Source organism: Cavia porcellus, unplaced genomic scaffold (genome assembly GCF_034190915.1).
Source record: "Cavia porcellus strain 051 isolate PalLab524CR breed Dunkin Hartley unplaced genomic scaffold, mCavPor4.1 scaffold_60, whole genome shotgun sequence".
Lineage (NCBI taxonomy): Eukaryota > Metazoa > Chordata > Mammalia > Rodentia > Caviidae > Cavia > Cavia porcellus.
Genome location: NW_026947543.1, coordinates 987,904 through 995,498, shown reverse-complemented (window position 1 = coordinate 995,498; position 7,595 = coordinate 987,904).

The window sequence follows — 7,595 nt, the reverse complement described above, 5'->3', positions numbered from 1 at the left end:
CACCTCATACAACCACAGCCATTCCAATCATGCAGTATTTGATTAGCCTCTCTATGTTGCCTCAGAATTTTTTTACAGTTATAGTGATCAAGAAAATTTGACATATTTTGAGAAGTGGAGGGAAGTAATTGAAAGACCTTTTGGTCTGTCTGTGGTCGAAGTGTTCCAAACTTGACTACCAGAGTCTTTTAAATTTTCAAACCTAGAGCCTAAAATCCACCTCACAGTGATGTTCAGCCAATCTCAGCCCAGTGTGGTTGCCTGGCAACCACAAGCCTGTGGATTTCTGTGAACAGTTTCAGCCCAACTCTGCAGCTTTCCACCTCATACAACCACAGCCATTCCAATCAGGCAGTATTTGATTCACCTCTCTAAGTTGCCTCAGAATTTTCTTTGAACTTGTGGTGACCAAGCAAATTTGACATATTTTGACAAGTGGAGGGAAGTAATTGGCTCTGTCTTTAGCTCTGTTGGTGGTACATGGGGTCCAAACCTGACTAGCCCAGTCTATTCAATTTTCAAACTTAGAAAGCCAAATGTTTCAGGGGAGGAAAGAAAATGCCACAATGATTTGGGTTCTGCCAAGTTTCTGGTGGCTTGGGAAGCAAACCTGCAAACCATACATGCAGTCTCTGCTGGATTACTGCCACCATGGTAGTATCAGTTAGCACTAAAAGCCAGCAACCAGAAGATGAGTCCCAAATTGAAAGTGAATCCTTGCAGTGCATGAATATTTGGAGTGCCTGCTTCAACTATCCAGCTTCCTCGGGGTTCACTTGTCCGCAATAGCTATTTCAAGCAGGTCTGCAGCCATTCCAGCATAACCCTGAACACTAAACATGAGGTACTAGCTCAATACCTAAACCAACATAATGCTAGATAGCTTGTCACCAGCAGATTTTCCCAGAATTCAAATGTAACATGGTGAAAGGGAAACCCTTAGAAAAGGGATGCAAATGCCCCTTTCACTAAAAATCCCAGGTATTTTCTCATGGCATGGAATATTTAGACTCCACAACTCATGTAGTGAACCCCGGGACCTAGACCAAGTGTGTCTAGTTTTCTGTTGTCCTCTTTTTGGAAACAGCATCTTATGTAGTTGTTGAAAGAGGCCTTGAGATAAATTCATAGCCCACGATGGACTGGAACTCCGAAGGTTCCATCCACCTCAGCCCCCAGATTGCTGGGATTATATGCATGAGCGACCATGCCAAGCATGTGCACAGAGATTCTTACATAATTTGTGAAATCCCACTACTGGTCTATAGGTAGCTTCTGTGTTTCAGGCTTTAAGAATATTACTCTCTTTGTTTTGGCTCCCCTTGTTCAGCTTTCCATTTCTATTGTGATAAGCACCAAGGCCCCAGGCAAGGGGGTACCTGCCCTTCCTCTGGTGTGTCCTTGGATGGTTACAGCCCAGGTGAACAGGGTTCAAATATATTGGATCCTGTGCATTTGAAGAGGATATGAGTAAAGATTCATGAGTTAATGTGGACATGCCAGGGAACTGAGGGGCCATGATAGAGACAAAACTTTAGGCCATGGGCTGAAGGCTGAGGCTTCTGTCCCTCTGTCTTGTTGAATAGTGGGCCTGCTGAGCAATTGTGTGCTCTCAAATGTAATTTGATGGGTTTTGCTTTAATTTATTTTGTTTTTTGCTTTGGTTTTTTACATGGAAGGAACAGTACCATGGTTTGAAGAAACTGGAGTGTCTTACCTAAGAGAAATTTGAAAAAAGGGACAATTCAACAGCCAAGAATTTCTCAAATGCCCTTGGCTTTTTAAAAAATGTGACATAAAGTTGAGCATGTCATATCCATGTCTCTTTACAAAAGATTTTACCTCCTATTTCATAGGAATTACTGTTTCTTTGAAAGGTCAACCTGCACTGAAATAAAGATTATCCCTCCATTCCTCATTCTGCTTGAAACCACATCCTTTGTTAGTTATATTGTCTTACGCAGAAACACTTGGAGATGACTACAGCAAGAGTTTCCCATTGGTGGAATTTCCACGGACACACATGAAGTAATACTGCACAACTTCAAGTGAAGTGCACTGTCCCTTGACAATGGCAAGTCTGGGCAAACCTCTAGTAACTGAAAATCTTAGAAAGTCTGAAAGTGAGAGAAGGAAAATGGGCCTCTCCACATTTAGAGAGGGCCTCTCCTGAAGCACACATTTGTGGAAAAAGTAATTATGAGAGACGAATGAACTCCCAAAACGGAATGGAAATTTTCTTGTTTAGGCCTAGAACGCTATGGCCTGGAGCCCTGTGGTTCTAACTGGATGAGCAAAGTGTGAGCAGAGATCAAAGTAAAACACACACCATTTAGGCAACTCGATATTTAACCAGGTGTCCAGAGTAGTGGCAAACTGTACTTGTGTCAATTTGCTCAAATCCTGTCTTCACAAGAAAGTACATTCCAGCACGACCAGTGACTCGAGGAGGACACATTTCAAAGGACTTGTAAAAAAAAGTCCAACACTGAATTTAGCGCAACACTGAATTTGGATGAAAAGTAGCAGAGTCTGTTAGTCTTTCAAGTTTTAATAGGAGAAACTTATAACATGTTATAGCTGTTACATGAATAACTTCAGAGGTTTTGGAGACGTCTAAATCACTATGAGTGAGGGCTTCCCTGACTCCCAAAGTTAAAAATAGTAAAACAAACAATTTGAAAAACCAATCAACCAATTAAATACAAACACTAGGTCCAAAGAGTTTCACTGGTTTTAAAACCACTTATGGAATGCACAACTATTGATGAGGCTTACTCTGCATTCTGCTTTACTAAGGCCCGGTACATGAGCAACTGTGAAAGCAAAATTCAAAATGTTATGTGAAGTGACCATTTCATTGGTGAAACCATGACCCAATAGATATTTTCTCTTTTGAAACTCCGGATATTATCCATATATGTTCTCAAACGGAAGGAATACACAGGATTTAGATTGATATTTTTTCACTATTTTGTGTTCCACCAGATTTATTTGAAGATCTCCTGTCCTGCATCCACTGCCCAATGCAGAAGGCCACACATAGGACAACCAACATGAGAACTTCACTGCTACAGCCTGATTAAATCACCATGAGAATATAATTTTCCTTTCATCATCAAAGATTTTTACATCAAATAAACCAGCTCTCTTGCTTTCCCATGTTTTTCCCTGGTTATTGTACCTTGAAATGGGTGTTCAGTCTTCTCAGTCTTGATCTCCATCTTCCCCCGTATTTCCAAACATATTCATCTGGGAAACATGTAAAGATCTTATTCGGGGCTTGTTTCATTGTTTTCAAATATCTGCCCTTGAAGTTCAACTTCCACCACTGTCTCTCATATCCAAAGCTATGTGCTTGCAGAGGATTTCTGCTGAGAAATTTCACAGAAAGCTCTTATACTGCACGTGAATGATTCCAGCAAGTCTTGACTGAATAGCTTAGGGAACAGGACTCAGCCAAATGACAGACATGACAAGGGAAAAGCATATGCTCAAGGATAGGACATGTCAGAGAACATCTGCCAGGCCCTGGCATATTTCATATCCCATTGAAAGTACATCCATGTGTAGATTGGCAAGCATTTCCATCCCCAAATTCTGAGCAGTGAAGCCTTCAGTGAGAATCCTGTGGCATACCAGGCCAAGAATATTCATCCTATTTAAATCTTGCCCTACAAGGTCCTTTATGCCACTGAGGTCTCCATGGCAACGCCCAGCATTGTGACTCAGGTCTCCTACTGCACACTTGTATCCTAGAGCCTAAAGTCCAGCTCACAATGGTGCTCAGCCAATCACAGCCCAGTGTGGTTGCCTGGCAACCACAAGCTTGTGGCTTTCTGTAAACTGTTTCAGCCCAACTCTGCAGCTTTCCACCTCATACAACCACAGCTATTCCAATCATGCAGTATTTGATTCACCTCTCTAAGTTGCCTCAGAATTTTCTTTGAACTTGTGGTGACAAAGCAAATTTGACATATTTTGACAAGTGGAGGGAAGTAATTGGCTCTGTCTTTAGCTCAGTTGGTGGTACATGGGGTCCAAACCTGACTAGCCCAGTCTATTCAATTTTCAAACTTAGAAAGCCAAATATTTCAGGGGAGGAAAGAAAATGCCACAATGATTTGGGTTCTGCCAAGTTTCTTCTGTCTTGGGAAGCAAACCTGCAAACCATACATGCAGTCTCTGCTGGATTACTGCCACCATGGTAGTATCAGTTAGCACTAAAAGCCAGCAACCAGAAGATGAGTCCCAAAATGAAAGTGAATCCTTGCAGTGCATGAATATTTGGAGTGCCTACTTCAACTATCCAGCTTCCTCGGGGTTCACTTGTCTGCAATAGCTATTTCAAGGAGGTCTGCAGCCATTCCAGCATAACCCTGAACACTAAACATGAGGTACTAGCTCAATACCTAAACCAACATAATGCTAGATAGCTTGTCACCAGCAGGTTTTCCCAGAATTCAAATGTAATATGGTGAAAGGGAAACCCTTAGAAAAGGGATGCAAATGCCCCTTTCACTAAAAATCCCAGGTATTTTCTCATGGCATGGAATATTTAGACTTCACAACTCATGTAGTGAACCCCGGTACCTATACCAAGTGTGTCTAGTTTTCTGTTGTCCTCTTTTTGGAAACAGCATCTTATGTAGTTGTTGAAAGAGGCCTTGAGATAAATTCGTAGCCCACGATGGACTGGAACTCCCAAGGATCCATCCACCTCAGCCCCCAGATTGCTGGGATTATAGGCATGAGCGACCATGCCAAGCATGTGCACAGAGATTCTTACATAATTTGTGAAATCCCACTACTGGTCTATAGGTAGCTTCTGTGTTTCAGACTTTAGGAATATTCCTCTCTTTGTTTTGGCTCCCCTTGTTCAGGTTTCCATTTATATTGTGATAAGCTCCAAGGCCCCAGGCAAGGGGGTGGCTGCCCTTCCTCTGGTGTGTCCTTGGATGATTACAGCCCAGGTGAACAGGGTTCAAATATATTGGATCCTGTGCATTTGATGAGGAAATGAGTAAAGATTCATGAGTTAATGTGGACATGCCAGGGAATTGAGGGGCCATGATAGAGACAAAACTTCAGGCCATGGGCTGAAGGTTGAGGCTTCTGTACCTCTACCTTCTTGAATAGTGGGCCTGCTGAGCAATTGTGTGCTCTCAAATGTAATTTGATGGGTTTTGTTTTAATTTATTTTGATTTTTGCTTTGGTTTTTTACGTGGAAGGAACAGTACCATGGTTTGAAGAAACTGGAGTGTGTTACCTAAGAGAAATTTGAAAAAAGGGACAATTCAGCAGCCAAGAATTTCTGAAATGCCCTTGGCTTTTTAAAAAATGTGACATAAAGTTGAGCATGTCATATCCATGTCTCTTTACAAAAGGTTTTACCTCCTATTTCATAGGAATTACTGTTTCTCTGAAAGGTCAACCTGCACTGAAACAAAGATTATCTCTCCATTCCTCATTCTGCTTGAAAGCACATCCTTTGTTAGTTATATTTTCTTACGCAGAAACACTTGGAGATGACTACAGCAAGAGTTTCCCATTGGTGGAATTTCCACGGAGACACATGAAGTAATACTGCACAACTTCAAGTGAAGTGCACTGTCCCTTGACAATGGCAAGTCTGGGAAAACCTCTAGTAACTGAAAATCTTAGAAAGTTTAAAAGTGAGTGAATGAAAATGGGCCTCTCCACATTTAGACCCGGACTCTCCTGAAGCACACATTTGTGGAAAAAGTAATTATGAGAGCCGAATGAACTACCAAAACGGAATGGAAATTTTCTTGTTTAGGCCTAGAACGCTATGGCCTGGAGCCCTGTGGTTCTAACTGGATGAGCAAAGTGTGAGCAGAGATCAAAGTAAAACACATACCATTTAGGGAACTCGATATTTAACCAGGTGTCCAGAGTAGTGGCAAACTGTACTTGTGTCACTTTGCTCAAATCCTGTCTTCACAAAAAGTACATTCCAGCACGACCAGTGACTAGAGGAGGACACATTTCAAAGGACTTGTAAAAAAAAGTACAACACTGAATTTAGCGCAACACTGAATTTAGATGAAAAGTAGCAAAGTCTGTTATTCTTTCAAGTTTTAATAGGAGAAACTTATAACATGTAATAGCTGTTACATGAATAACTTCAGAGCTTCTGGAGAGGTCTGAATCACTATGAGTGAGGGCTTCCCTGACTCCCAAAGTTAAAAATAGTAAAACAAACAATTTGAAAAACCAATCAACCAATTAAATACAAACACTAGGTCCAAAGGGTTTCACTGGTTTTAAAACCACTTATGGAATGCACAACTATTGATGAGGCTTACTCTGCATTCTGTTTACTAAGGTCCGGTACATGAGCAACTGTGAAAGCAAAATTCAAAATGTTATGTGAAGTGACCATTTCATTGGTGAAACCATGACCCAATAGACATTTTCTCTTTTGAAACTCCGGACATTATCCATATATGTTCTCAAAGGGAAGGAATACACAGGATTTAGATTGATATTTTTTCACTATTTTGTGTTCCACCAGATTTATTTGAAGATCTCCTGTCCTGCATCCACTGACCAATGCAGAAGGCCACACATAGGACAACCAACATGAGAAGTTCACTGCTACAGCCTGATTAAATCACCATGAGAATATAATTTTCCTTTCATCATCAAAGATTTTTACATCAAATTAACCAGCTCTCTTGCTTTCCCATGTTTTTCCCTGGTTATTGTACCTTGAAATGGGTGTGCACTCTTCTCAGTCTTGATCTCCATCTTTCCCCGTATTTCCAAACATATTCATCTGGGAAACATGTAAAGATCTTATTCGGGGCTTGTTTCATTGTTTTCAAATATCTGCCCTTGAAATTCAACTTCCACCACTGTCTCTCATATCCAAAGCTATGTGCTTGCAGAGTATTTCTGCTGAGAAATTTCACAGAAAGCTCTTATACTGCAGGTGAATGATTCCAGCAAGTCTTGACTGAATAGCTTAGGGAACAGGACTCAGCCAAATGACAGACATAACAAGGGAAAATCATATGTTCAAGGATAGGACATGTCAGAGAACATCTGCCAGGCCCTGGCATATTTCATATCCCATTGAAAGTACATCCATGTGTAGATTGGCAACCACTTCCATCCCCAAATTCTGAGCAGTGAAGCCTTCAGTGAGAATCCTGTGGCATACCATGCCAAGAATATTCATCCTATTTAAATCTTGCCCTACCAGGTCCTCTATGCCACTGAGGTCTCCATGGCAACGCCCAGCATTGTGACTCAGGTCTCCTACTGCACACTTGTATCCTAGAGCCCAAAGTCCAGCTCAAAATGGTGCTCAGCCAATCACAGCCCTGTGTGGTTGCCTGGCAACCACAAGCTTGTGGCTTTCTGTGAACTGTTTCAGCCCAACTCTGCAGCTTTCCACCTCATACAGCCACAGCCATTCCAATCATGCAGTACTTGATTAGCCTCTCTATGTTGCCTCAGAATTTTTTTACAGTTGTAGTGATCAAGAAAATTTGACATATTTTGAGAAGTGGAGGGAAGTAATTGAAAGATCTTTTGGTCTGTCTGTGGTCGATATGTTCCAAAC